General features: G+C 40.0%; 1 long non-coding RNA gene across 2 annotated transcripts; it reads right to left on the reverse strand.

The window, feature by feature from the left end:
* Nucleotides 1-11,735: 11,735 nt before the first annotated feature.
* Nucleotides 11,736-13,951, reverse strand: LOC143174300 (uncharacterized). Of its 2 annotated transcripts, XR_012998131.1 has the most exons (4): nucleotides 13,590-13,951; nucleotides 12,657-13,189; nucleotides 12,155-12,529; nucleotides 11,736-12,086 (listed from the first exon to the last, which is right to left on the reverse strand). It is a non-coding gene; the product is annotated as an uncharacterized LOC143174300 (long non-coding RNA). The 2 variants fall into 2 exon arrangements; XR_012998130.1 differs by having other exon boundaries at nucleotides 11,736-12,529.
* Nucleotides 13,952-15,051: the final 1,100 nt, after the last annotated feature.

Below are 15,051 nucleotides of genomic sequence, written 5' to 3' on the forward strand. Positions count from 1 at the left end.
AGTTCGTAGTATATATATCTTTTACATGGTGATATGATATTAAAATGATTAGTGATGTGATGATTCTTATCTATGAAACAGTTGATTTATGTAATTTTTACTGAACAGTTAAAGAGATTTTATTGCTTCAATACAGTCTAAATGTAGAAGGATCGTTAAATAAAAACTTGACTCGAGACGCCATCCGTAACGAAATCGCTAAACTGGTACACTTAAGACGCAGACGTGGGAAGACTCTACAAATGATAAAGAAACGATAACACCTACTGTAGCTGTTGTAAGCATTGATACACTCACGAACGTTAGGACGCCGACAAAGGATAAGATAGACCCCATGTCGACATTACCGACGAGAATTGGATAAACTGGATATTTTATATGACTACGTATCCAATAGTCTGAAATACCGACTGTCGAAGAAAACCGAACCTTTCGATATTCCCTGTACCATTGAAAATGGCAAGTTTAGGAGTAATATTCAGATCGAAAATTGAAGTTAACAAAATCGACAAATGTAAAGAGTTTTCTTTCTTAATACCTCTAGGAAAAAGAATTTTTGTACTCAAATAGACTCTAGCTAAAGTTAAAGCTAGAGTTAGAGCTAGAGTTGGAGCTGGGGGTAGAGCTAGAGCTAGAGCTAGAGCTAGAGCTAGAGCTAGAGCTAGAACTGCAGCTAGAGCTAGAGATAGAACTACAGCTGGAACTAGAATTAGAGCTAGAGGGGTACCTTATTTCTCATAATTCTGTTATAATTCTTTTTTTGTACTTCATCCTTCTTCTCCTCATTATAATCATCCCCTTTAAAATCTTCAATGAATCAACAAATACGGAACTTCAATATCGCAACACATACCGGATGTGTCTCGCGAATTAAAAAGAACAGGAAACCTCACCGTCTCACGGTAAACACGTCAAACGTCCATATGATAAAACAGCGAATGATATCATCGGTTGTGAACCATTACTCCAAAAAAATGTTGCAGACACCCGCTAAAGATAGCGCAGAATGTGCCAATTATAAAATTATCATCACGTCTACTTGAAAATATTACTTAATGTGAATATCTGAATATGAATACAGACATTTAAATAACTATACATTAATAGAACATTTACTAGAGAACGCGAGTTACATGAATGTTGATTCGAAAGAAAAAATAGATGTCAATGTTATTTACGATTGAATGCAATAACTTCACACAACATATTATTCAAATTTGTTCTTAATTAGTTCACTTGAATCTTCTTAATAATTTAATGTTTCTATTAATAAGCAGAGTGCACCAGACAAATGCAAATGATTCTATAGTCAGTAACGAGTTCTCCGCGCGGAGAAGCTGTAAAACGGGCAGCGATTCTTTCCGTCGCGACAAAGAAAATATTGTCTCGTGGGTCGTCGCTGCAGATACCTCGGCGGCTTTTATACTCTCTCAGGCGATGAGAGTTTCTCGCAATTTCCGTGTTTTTCGTCGAACTCGCGCCGCTTTGCCAAGTACAAAGCGAAAATGAGATATTATCGTTGAGCGACGTCCGTTCGCATTTTTCTATGTGATTAAAGTCGAGCATATTGTGTACATTCCAAACTACCATGGCTTTTGTCTCACAGAATTACCTCGTACGAGGACGACCAACTCTCTCACACACTGTACACAACCCTTGAACTGCGAGATGAAAGTCTTCACTGATTCTATATTGAATTCACGTCTATCACACCCTTTTCCCAATTTACAATCAATTTCATTACACCAAGGATTATTCGAAATTAAACAGTTAACCATTTACACTCTATAGACGTCTCTCATTCACTATTCAATTATAAAATTTATTATTTAAAATCAATCTCTATTATAATGCATGAATACCTAAAACATTAAAACAAAACATTCATGCTCCTTAACTTACATATAATTATATCCTTAACTGAGTTTCAAAAAACATCGTCCAAATCTCATTAGATGTTCAATATTTCCATCGAAAAAGTGTCGAGTGCAATGAGTTAAACATATTGATTCTTCCAGCGATCAGAAGTCGTAAAAGGTTCGAACATCATCGTCAAAGGTAAGTATTGTACATCGTGTATTAATATATAAACGTTGTCTTCACGCGAAGGGATCGGCAGTTTTATTTCCCGGTAAAAAAAAAAACAGTCGAGCGGAACAGGAGAAGGAAAGTGGAAAATATTCCGTTTGCAATGAAACCGGCTCTTTACGAGCCGGCCGTGTATTGTTCAAACTTTTTACGGCCGGCCGAGTTTAGTTATAACTCGCGATATAAAACGGCCGTTTAGTTTTCGCGATAAATTTCGCGGATCCAGCTCTTCACGCGGGATCTCCCGATCCGTTTAATCGAATTTACAAGTGTCCCTTTCTACCTTCGAAGCCCGCTGCCTGCTCGCCCTCCGACCCTCTGACCCTTTGTTCCGCCGTCCCACCCCATTTGACACCTTCGAGCCACGGTCGGATCCACTAAACTCCGGGTATAATATTTTAGGATAAAGCCTGCCCATGGAAGAAATAAAATTGTGGAACGCCGCCGGCCGACCCACCAGCTTTATATATCGTTCGAGCGTGGGTCAAGAACATGATTTACGGTCGGCACCCTCCCACGACGACGATCCCGAGGATGGCATTCAGAACGGCCCGTGAATTATCGGGGAATGTTCGCGGAAGTTTCTGTAAATTTCTTCGACGGATATCCGCGCTACGTGTGTCGCATCTCGCTGGTTAAACGGCTCGATAAGTCACGGGACTTCGAACTATTTGAAACTGCGCTACGTATCGATACCGTATCGACTGCGTGTGAATCGCCCGGGGGATGAAGATGAAGTAGAGGCATTAACTGATTTAACTTTTTAAACAGACGCCTTCTTAAAGTGCCTTAGTTTGTGGGAATATTAAGGTAGCCTGGCTTAAGATGCGATTTTCCATTGAAACACGCTCGAGAAGTTAGAAGTGTTTTACGTTTTTGGATGAGACGTAGACGACATTGTTTGAAACTAATGAGGAAACATGTGTAAATTCAGAAATGCAGCTGTTTTATTTCAATATTTTACACATCGATTATACAACGCTTAATGTTATATATAAGACTCTATAATTTTGCTATATGAGATCAAGTGATCGAGAATCATCTTCCGAGTGCGTTTAATAGAAAATTAGTCAGATAATCTAATTTCGAACATTTAACTCCGGATTCCTTTCCACGTCGTCGAGAACTGTGTGTCGTTCGTTTCTTTTACTGCTAACCATTCGATTCTATCCGTTCACTGATCAGCAACGTACATTCTCCCGCTATTCCCGCCTCTTTAACGAGGTCGAGAACTCGCGCAAAGATTTTCAGCGCGTTTATTATCGTTCGCAACGAAACGCGTTCGGCTTGCCGTTCGTATTCGAAACCCGGCGAACCTGTTAACAGAACGATGCACAGCCAGCATCCGGTTAATGCAACTACCAAATACGCGACGTTCCGTTCGCGAAGGCTGCCGCCTACCGTCACTCTCTCAGAATAAATAGTTCGAACGTTGCCGTTGCGGAGGAAGGCGCGCGGTATCAGATTCGGCGTTCATTTTATGCATTACACAGTGCCGAATAATCGGAGCGGAAATTCAGCTGGCATTGTTTCCCAGGGCGCAGCTCGCTCGACGCCGCAGACTCCGTCATTCGAGCCGGTCGCTCTCTCCACCTCGTCATCGTCATTACCATTGTTATCATCGTCATCCCGGGGTCTGCGAATGCGTCGCTTCGCCAGCCTCCTAGACGCACTGCAAATGACGATTTGACTGGGAGAACAACAGAGAGATAGAGCAAGAGAGGAAGAATGGAGGGGTGCGCAGAAAGAGATAGAAATGAATCCATCTGTGTTTATTCCTTGCTCGGTAACTATAGCCCCTGTCTCCTTTTTAGCAACTTCCACAGGGAAGCTGCCCCCTACCGCGCTTTTTCTCAGTTTCACCTGTCTCTTGTTCCCCAACCCCTTCGATCGTCTTCTTCTCGCCCGTTATATCCTCGTTCTCGGCCACCCTTGGCCCCTTCCGCCTGTCTAGTTCACCCCAACCCCACTCCGTATTTCCGCAAACACGACTTTACTCCCTTTTCAATCTATTGAACCGGTCTCTCTCTCTCTCTCTTCCTCGAACGATTGTTCTCCCTCTACCTCTGATGTGCCTGCTTTTGTCGTAGTTCTCTCTCTAGCTGTTTCCCTCTCTCCCTCTCGCTTTCGTTATCCACATCTCGATCTCTATTTGTCTATTTATCTATCCATCTATCTATCTATCTATCTATCTATCTATCTATCTATTTCTCTATCTATCTATCTGCCTATCTCTAGCTCTCCACTCTGCCCCTCCTTCAACCCTCTCCGGGGACGCAGGAAACAATGTCATCTATCTTCCACCGTGATACACGTCCGGTACATCGCGGCGGAATTACCGGTACTAATACACCGTCGTAACGTCCAGCTTCAAGCATCCACGGCATTCACATGTACGCGCGGCCAGCCAACTGGTCCAGATGTACCTACTTATCTGCATGTCCTACCTTGGCTGGTTTTCCAGGACCTCCAAGTGCGCCGGCTCTGGCCCGGCTGCCATGTTCATCGCCATTCTCGCGATTTTCGAATAAGTATGCATCTAACTATGCCTGGCGATATGCTAATCTTTAGAAGGATCTTCTAAGGCTTGAGGGGATATTAACTTATTTCATGGAAACTAAATTAATCAGTTATTATTTGTAATAATATTTCTATTGACGAAGCAAAGCAATTTGATGTTCAACTTTAACAAGAAGCAATTCATAAGAAATCCTCTATAACGGTTGTATAACAAATATTCATAAATTGGTAAATTATCGATCCACTAATAATCCTTTAGCTACACTCTTGATTGTTCGCAAAAGTAAACCTAGACCGTTGAAATAGTACACGGTAAGGTCTGCATAACACTGCAGCCACGTGAGCCACGCCGCACCTGCTATTTCAGCAAATAACGTATATCTGTAATGGCGGTCGCGGGCCGGCAGAAGTTTGAATACCAGGAACAGAAGTCGGTGTATTAGATTAGATTAATAATTCACGTTATGTTAATGAGCCCGTTCGCGAATTTATCGCGCGGCATAACGTTCCGGCGTGAAAGCCGTACGGCCTTTGTACATTCGCAATTTTATCTATACCATCTTTATGGGCACTTCTGCTTGTTTTAAAAGCTCGCTGGAGCCTAAGGGAGGGTGGAACGTAAAAGCTGTGCACGTAAACTTCACTCTCCCCCGAGATAATGGCCGCGATATGACTACATTACGCAGCAGTTGTGTTACTTAAAAATTCCGGTACCCGCGGACAAGTGTTCCTAGCCCGCGACAAGATCTCCTTGATCGCGTTTGTTTCATTAAGGGCTCTGTATTCTGAGCGTGTTTTTCTCTTTCCGAGCGCTACCAGCGAAGAGATATCGTTCTACGTACTTTTCAATTACATCTTACGAAGTCATCCTTTGTTCTGCTTGTATAAGATGAATCTCAATTACATAGATTGTATCTCCAAGTTAATATGCAGAAATGATGATAACAGATAGAAGTTGAGTGTTTTTGCATCCATTATCCTAGGATCAAAGTGTCTTATCTAGGGAATTGAAAAAGCAGGCAGTTTCCTTGGATTTTCCTTACACCGAGACTTCTAGACATTCATTATGTCTTCTATATCAGATTTCCTTCACAAGGTTTCTGAAATATCCATTTTCTAATGTTCTAGAAAATATTCGAGAAAAATCGACTTTCGACAGTTTTAGATTATGACTCGTTGACGGGATCGTAGATCATCGACGACAGAACGATCGAGCGAATTTCATTTCCGCGTGATGCCTGCGATGGTGAATAGGGAGCGCGAACAAAAAAAAAGGAATACAGACATCGCGGAGGAACGAGCTTGAATAATTCAACTGTTTCGAGGGAAACGAGGAACGCGGGGACTCCGCGCCGATGAAGGGAGAACCGCTCGTATATTTTTACGTTTCCCTGCCGCGGCGTGTCATTACTATATAGAAAGGTAGTCAACTCCGTTCCGTAGTTCTCGCGTCTTCACTGGTATAGCGTAATTTAATTAGAAGACCGGATTTAAATGAGACCGTGACCCATAGAATTACACCTGCAACGCACCATTAATTGCGTTCACGCGGCGAGATTTTATTATGGGATCGTTGTAAACCGTCCTGATGAGATTACTCGACCCTGTTCTATCCGCGCCGTATTCCGTGGAGTGAACACGAGCTTCCCTTCAATCTGCGACTCAGTTGTAAACCGTCGAGCCGATAAGAATCCTGAATACCGCGGCGATCAGTGTGTACTGCGAATTTTTCGGAAAAATATGGGACTCTATGGGAATTTGTTACTTTTATCGTCGCTTTCATTGCGCAGATCCTTCTTGTCAGCAAGGCTTTCCGCCATACGGTTGGTCTAAGTACAAGCACTTTTCACGCGATAACACGTCGAACGAGGGACCCTTGTAAAAAGGGAATTTTCCCAGATGACACCGCTTTTTATACGCAGTTTTTCGAAATTACTCGATCCGTTTTTATGCGAGTTTTTGTGTTTTCTTACACGGAACGTATCTATCGTGTAAAAACAGAGTTGCGTGTGTCCCGATAAAAATATTGGATATTTATTATCGGACTGTAGATTTTAATTGCTCGCAACGCAGTTAAAAGTTTCGCGCCGTTTAACGAGGTTTTCCTTTCATTTCGAACTTGCCGGGACATAATGAAAAAATGTTCCTTTGACCTCAATACCTACGAACTGGTTTACGAAAGTCTATATTTCAGTAGTGTCTGCAGTAATGAGACCGAACAAAAAGTGTGCAAAAAGTCCTAACTTCTCCTCGTGTCAATGATATTTCAGCAAAATTACAGTCACAGTGGACAACATGAAATTTCCTTTGTGCTCAATGGGAGCAAAATTATCTACGCAAGATCGGTTAACAAATTTATCTCTATTTATTTATACAACGTATTCACTCATAAGTACGTAACACCTTATTTAAATAAAAATCATAAATAAAGATACAATATAAAGAGTACACTCTAATACGTCGATGTATCAAGTGATTCTCTTAATTTTTCTCTATCGTCTTCCTACAGAATACAGTAATACTCCATATAACTCGATTAAAAAGTCGCTAAAATTTAACTACAAAAGTGTCATTTTCCACAAGAAACTAATACAAGCAGAGGACCAGCTCAATACAAGTTGGTCCACCATCCAAAAGTGGAATTTCACGCGAAATTCGTGAACTTGAAACTCTGTAACATGGAATATTTGAATCGTTACAGGGAGTTTAGCTGAATCACGATTCCCAGAATGCAATACAGTAGACTTCCGTACAAGACGAATTCCTACAACGCAAATTCCTGTACCGCGCTGAAGAGTTTGCAACCACGATTTCATACAACGCGATTCCTTGCACAACGCGATGTACAAACTGAAGCTTAAATTTAGCATTACATCACTCCCTTCGCTCTTACCGATTACCTCCTCTTCCCTGATTCTTTCATTGCTCATAAAACAGAAAACAAGAGTTGGTAATAATCATTTGTAACATGTTACTTCTTCTTATTCCTCTAATACTAGAACAATCTTCTACAGCAAGACTACCATAATGCGAATTCATACAAAAATCAATGTATTGACTACATTCTACAAGCGTTTATTGTATGTATAATAATATACAATAATAATTACTATTTACATATTACATATATGTAGGAAATAATAATAGTTCACGCAAAATAGTACATACACACTAAATTAAATTTTAAAACGAAATGGTACACACACGCTTTATTAAGAAGATTGATTATAATTACTCGTCGTCACGCTCGCACAGCAACTCAACTTCAATATTTTAATACACAACTCTTCAAAATACACAATGCCCCGAAATTCAAGCGCACCCATTTATACAATCGCTTACTTCCATCTCACTTGCACACCTCCCAGAACATTCTTCCACTACCATGCATTAGCGTCATGTATACTTGGAATATTCTAGATTCATTAAAATGAATATCATTAGCGACGAGAAATCAATAATGGAAAAAATCAATATATTCTAGAATATTCCAAACACCATGAACATTCATGCGCCCATGCGTAATAGCCGTTCATTTATTTCCACACATGCTCAACATCCATATCCTCATCATCGTACATTTATTCAACACAAATAAGAAACAAAACAAGAGTGTATAGTGAGATGCACAAAGTCGACATGTACCGAGTGCACAGGTACCGAGTAAATCTTCGACTTCGATTTTCTCGAAAACGAAGACTCGTGAGAAAAAATTTTATTGTATTTTTTCGACTCATTTTTACATGTAGAATGACCTCCTAATCGGTTGACCATGAGTCGCGGGACACCCTGTATAGTACTCACTAGCAATTACCTCCACTGAAACTTCGATCATCCCTGGAATCGCGATGCGCGCCACGGTCACGACCGAACACGCACGTGTGCGAAAGGGGGTGGATTTCCCGTGGAAAGTTGCAAGTGTAAGGGCCCCTCACCACGGCGGTAAGGGGTGAAATATTGAATCTCCCCGGAGGGGCGGTAAGAAATGTAACTCGAATTTTCTTTTTCGGGCTCGCTCGGCCCGCGGCGGCTGCCCCCTTTTTGTCCCGCGCAGCCCTCGCCGCTCTTTCCGCACGTGTTCGCGCACGTTTGAAGAAGCATGGCCCCCGTGCGAATCGCGAAGGTCCTCGTCATACGTGCCCGACATACTCCCGGCGAAGTTTACGGCGCGTCCGTGCATCCGCGCGATGGCTCATCGATCGAGGCGCGATCGCTGCTTAGATCGGGACACGCCGCTGGAATTTCCACCGAGGAATTCGCCCCGGGTTTCTTGACAACCCGCTCGCTACCCATACTCCAGCTTCTCTTGGCAGATTTATCTTCTCATTTCCGCTTTGTTTTTCGCGCTCTTCGCGGACGACGCGCGATCCCGCTGCTAGATACCCTGCGAAACATAATTACGACGTTGGCCGAGGATGTATTGGAACTTTTAGATCGTGGACACGATAGCGACGATAGATTACCCTTTTAGGGGCTTTCGGGGTTGCTCAGTTGGATAGCACGTCCGGTTTAAACCGTCGCAACCGAAAGTTCTTCGCTGGGAATATTGAACTTTTTCTAATGTGATTTGGATGATATTGCTTTAACCCCTTCGCGTATTATTTACTTCGGCTACTGAGCTCGTAACATTTTACTATCGATGGTTTGGAAAAAATGCTACGAAATTGTCCATTCTACTTTCATTGGAACTTTCATTTGAAGATAATGCGGCTATAATAGCAAAATAATCTTCTGTTTTGAGCTGTTAGCCAATGAACGACGTCGATTTTTGTTAAATTCATCAAGTTTCACTTGTCATTGTATGACCAGGGGTTAAAACGGATTAAAGGGAAGTCATGTGTGAATTAAGGAAGAGAGCTGGTTTATTTCAGTATTTCGTATACTGATGCATTATTACATGCTTTATATATTATATAGTTGCATATTATAGAATTTTGATGTATCGAATCAAGTGTTCAGAGTTCTTCTCGAGCGCAAAGGGTTAATTTCTCAATTTCTTTATGTTTTGCTGGTAACTTACGAAATTCTTTGCTGAAGTATATTAGTGTAGCACGTAATTTTAGTAAGAGGTAGAATCTTAATGGAATATGTAATAACTTTGATCGCTGGTGTACGGCGAATGTGCTCTTGTGCAAACTATTCTATTCTTCACAATTTGTTTTCTGTATCGCGACTAACCCCGAAGTTTTAAAAATATTTCCCGTGTTACCGCAACATCAATCTTCCCTGCGAGACTGTCCGCAAAAAAGGAAAGTAATATTCCGACGATATTCAGGAGCCGAACAGTTTAACGAAACAATGGGAACGAGAAGTTCCTTCGATCGGAGAAAAGTTTACTCTGGTCGGAGCTCGTTCTGCGCGGGGTTTATTTTTAATAACGATCCGCAGTTAATTCCTCGTAGGAGGCGGCAACGAAAACTCGTGGCCCGAGGTGACTGCGAATGAATGGCGGCGAACGTGGCAGGGCACCAGCCAAAAGTCCCATAATTCCCGGCGCTCGGAGGGAAATAAGCTGCAGCTGCACTGCCTTCGCCGAGTAAAAACGTTAACCGGTGTATGGGCTCGGAATACAAGCACTCTGGAATCGATCTGTTATGGTGCGTTTACACCAACCGAACGTATGCTCATTCACCTTCGAATCCCACAGAATTGAAGCTTGAACGAACATCCGTTCATTCTCGGTAAATGAAGTGCTGTTAGTCATAATTAGGCTGCGGATGCTTATGCACTTTTACAGTCTTAAGAACGTAATTAGAAAAAGAGTGTTATCGTATGAAATGATTTTTCTTAGTGCATATTATAAACGACACTTTGAGCGACTTATATGTTTTTTCTTATCGTGTGCATTTTGTGCAATTTTGTATTGTTACGGTTCACATGGATGTATTATAATTTGTAGATTAATCGTAACTTCATGAGTTTCATGACGCATTTGTCTGAAACAGTTTTACCTCTCTTACTGAAAAATTAAACAATAATCTCTTTTTTGAGTATGTGCTATTAGTTTCGAATTATTAATGGAATCTTCTCTCTGAAAGATCATCTGTTTCCGAGAAAAAGGATCGTCTCATTGATCTTGATTTTCTAAATAAATACTTTCTTCGTCGAATATTTCTGATTAATGTTCTCTTGGTTTTAGAAACATATAGTGACATTACATGATTATTCGAATTATCGATTCACGAAGCAATGTCGGTTAGATGCTGCACGCTGGAAACCGATCTCGCGTGACGATACGCGAAATCTTAACGTTAATGCAACTTAAACGGGACAATTCGTATTGCGAGAAAGAAGTTTCCGTGACTGAGACCGAATACCAATCTTCTTGCGACCTGTTCCGGAGGATTTATTGGCCTCCTGGCTAGTTTCTCTTGGTTTTGTTACCGATCTTTGCGGTATCTCCACAGGAGACGTGACATAATGTTTCTTCTCGTACAAGATAATCGCAGTAACTCAGATACGATGTTGGTTATCTGATAAACTGACCGATCTCTGTATAAAACCATATCATACGGACTTAGAAATGGGAATGTTACTTGACTATATTTTGAAACATTTTATTTGAACAATAGCTAAAAGAAGAGAATATCGAAGTAAGTACCATGCTAAATATAATTAAATTTCATTTTATGACTATATTTTGAAACATTTTGCTTGAACAATAGCTAAAAAAAGAGAATATCGAATTAAGTATCATACTGAATATAATTAAATTGCATTTTTTAAATTCTTCGTTTAAAGTGTTTAGATTACTAGATATTCGTTGAAAATGGTTCACTTTGAATGATTGCCATTCGACTCAATCAAATTATTCACTCTATCGTTTACCTGAAAGACAAACAGTTCCCACCGATGCTCCGCAACGTTGTTCTCGATTTATGTATCCCTCTTTTGTGTAATACGATCACAAAATACCTGTTCCGGTATGATCTCGAAAGGATCATCGAGAAGGAGATGAGTAAAAGTTCCGTCGACTCGGTTCAGTGGCGTATATGATCAACCGCGAGCGCACGTTGTCTTTCGCGTGCCCCTAGAAAATTGATGGAACGAAGGAGCTGTCTTCTAGCGGGAAACTTCGAGACAGCTGTCATTTTTACGGCCGTTGAACAGTAATCGAAAAACCTGGCAGTCCTATATTCTACATTTTTATACGAGACGTAGAGGATGTATATGTCATGGTCCATGTAATAAATCCGGTTAACGGTAATTACTAAATATTACTAACAACCACGTATTTTAGTCAACGTGATTAGTAACACGTAATAGTTACACGTACAGGTAAATATTAATAATTGAAGAAAATATTATTAATATTTGAAGAAAAAAAATGAAGTCTGATAAAATATGTGTTATAATATTTGTCACTTTATTATTTATTATTGAAACATGCATGTCAACTGTAACACGTTTGCGACTAGCGTTTGTTTCAATGACAGTCTTTGTAGTTATAATATTTCATTCAATGCAACAGATCATGTCTGTAAAGTGAAAATGAAATTCAAAACAAACAACTTGTCAACTTCCTACACGTTATACCATATCTTACCATGTTAGATGAGAACATGCATAAGAGTGATTCAATTTTCTTCGCATAAAATGAAAAATGTTGAGCGTCAGATAAATGACGATGGTCGAGACTATCTTAACATTAAACTATCGAGCAATTCAATTGACTTTTTGAAATTCCTTTATACAAACTTCAAGAGTGCATCTATCGAGACTTTAATTGATTTACAATTCAGTTCTCGTATTACTGAATCAACTTCTTCAATAACTTCTCAGAGAAATATCTATTATCTTTTTAATAATTGCAAAAAGATAAACCAGGAATAGGTCATTTTGACCCATCTGATAATTTTAGTGTTAAATTTCTAACGTTCCTTTCCATAAAGAGCTGAATTATCCATCGAAGTGTTAAATACTAAAACAGAGAAGAACCACGCGTCAGTGTCTCGTTAGTCGAATAATTAAATTATTCTTTTGAAATTTTTTATTTCATTTGTTTTGTTTCAAAGGGTTGAAGTTACTCATTGACGCTTAATTCTTACTTGGTCCGTTTTGTCACCCTTTCGTGCCTCGTTTCTATCGGCACGCAGAAGACACTATTAATTTTTACGCTCCGCAGAAATAATCCAGTTTTCCGTTGTAAAGTCCGGCAAGGGAATAGGAGCACAGATTAACGCGCGGAAAAACAGGCGGCTCCATTAAAAGGAAGTGCTGTTGCACTTTGCTGCTGCGTATATTTACCCCGGGATAAGTTTATTTGCTACCTCGCGAAGGGTTTGTAACGCGGCAGCGTTTCTTGGCCGCGCGAATTCCACCCGGTTTTCAGCAACGGAGTTTCTTGCCAACTGCTCCAATCTTCGACCGAACGAGTGTCGAGCCTTGCTCGAATTATGCGGTGCTGGCACGCTGCACTGCGTTCAAACCTAAACGGTGTGATGCTACACGGTTGAGACGTTACAATACTTTTGAGCAGTTCACTGCTTATTTCAGAAAATTCAGTCTTTGGGAGTGGGAAAGTATTTTAGTCAACTTAATTGTTTAGAGCGTAGATATTTTTATTAACTCGCAGGATATTCTAGAAAAAGAATTTTAATTGTGTCATTAGAGATTTTTAATATTTTACATAAGAAATAGGAAATTTGATTGCTTAACATTATTTCAGGCTTTCGATTAATTTGGAAATTATTTTTGTTATTTCTATCAGCCAACGAATATCCTAGAGAAAGACCTTTAATTAGATACAGAGATTTCGAATATTCTAGTAAAAGAAAAGAAAATAAATAGAACTTTTGTGTCACCTAATTTTGATAGTGAGTTTACACACGTGCGTATTAATTGATCGGTTGATTTATCGATAGCAATGCGAAAACTGAAACGAAACGAAGCTGCAGAAATAGTTATGCGTCTTTGCTATAGCCCTGTCTACTATTTATTTCTGTTAACATACTCGTTCGCATCTTTCTCCAGCTTCTTACCTCCTGTTTTTCCGTTTCAAGGCACTGCGAAGGTAGCCAACGGAATAAGGAAAAACGGCTCGCAACTTATCGTGGGTTTCCTGAAGACTGTTCTGTTTTATTTATAAGAGAATATCACAGATCACAATTTCCTCAATTACGTACATGCCGTTCCGGTTTGTATTTTGCCGCGGATACACTCTAGCTGTTCTGTATCTTAATAAAAGCGGGACGAGGGAAGCAAACGACCCTCCATTTAATTTCTACTTTAATTAGCGATCTCCGGCAACGGAATTCTTCATGTCTCGGAAATTTCACGTTGTAGCAGGATTAAACAAGGTTTCATTTAAAGTTCTACGGACCCGGTTTCAATTCTGCCATCGTTGAACTACCTAACAAACTAACATTAGATCACGCCACGGCGCGGCGTCTGAAATAGATTCGAAGCGTCCCACTTTTGGAGAACCGCGCGAATTACGTTTCAACGTCGTAGTTGGCGCACGTGAGCCGCGTCAGCTTAATAAAACCATCTTCTGTTATCATTCACAACGACGTCGGTCTATTTTGAGTACAGATCTACCGCTTGTATTACGACTCGGCTAAATTACCGTTTCCCCGAGAGGAATGACTTCGCCGCGCTCTGAAGCTGTTCTCGTATTACGACAGTAACGCGATTATATCCGCCCGTTACATTAACAGAGGGGATTCATTAATTGTTTTCATTGTGCCGAATTTCAATGGGTCTCCCTCGACATTTCGATGAAAATTATTTTAACCCACCACCGGGTGACGATTTTTCATGTTAACCCCTTGTTTGGTAGTATTGAGCTGTGGGAAGTTTTGAAACTGAATTCGATTATTTTTGTTTTTCCAGTTGAAATTTTAGTTTCCTCTTGCGAACGATTTAGTTTTATAGGAAATATACACTCGTAATCAATGTAGAATTCATTTCTTTCTTAGTTCAACCTTCAATTATTCAATTAAATTAACCGATACTTGAACTGTTCTTGTAAATTGTTAAAAGATAGGTGCTTCCCGCAGAAATTATTAAAGAAATTGATTTATAATACGCCAACTGGTAAGTCGATTTTGAAATCTCAATACATCCGCTCTTTGTGTTTCTATAGAGAACTTTGAAAAAGTCAATGTAATTGTTTGGTAGTTCTAATGTTAATTATTAAGCTTAGCGAATATTAAAGATGGGCGCGAAAGCAATCATAAAGCAAGAGGTGAACAATCTTCTATAGAAAAATTAATAATAAATCTAACTGTTAAGAACCTTCAACAAGAAAATCCTACACCGATTATTACTTAGTCATCGTTCTTCAAATAATTAAATCACTGAACAACTTTCAGATCTACATACCAGAACCTGATATCATCGATATAGATGTTGCTTCGCAAAGTCTAACAATTTCGAATAATTCACCCGTGACAGTGAGAATTGTCTTCGAGCAACGACAAATGGAAATCTCTGAATATT

Source organism: Nomia melanderi, chromosome 3 (assembly GCF_051020985.1).
Source record: "Nomia melanderi isolate GNS246 chromosome 3, iyNomMela1, whole genome shotgun sequence".
In the NCBI taxonomy this organism is placed as follows: domain Eukaryota; kingdom Metazoa; phylum Arthropoda; class Insecta; order Hymenoptera; family Halictidae; genus Nomia; species Nomia melanderi.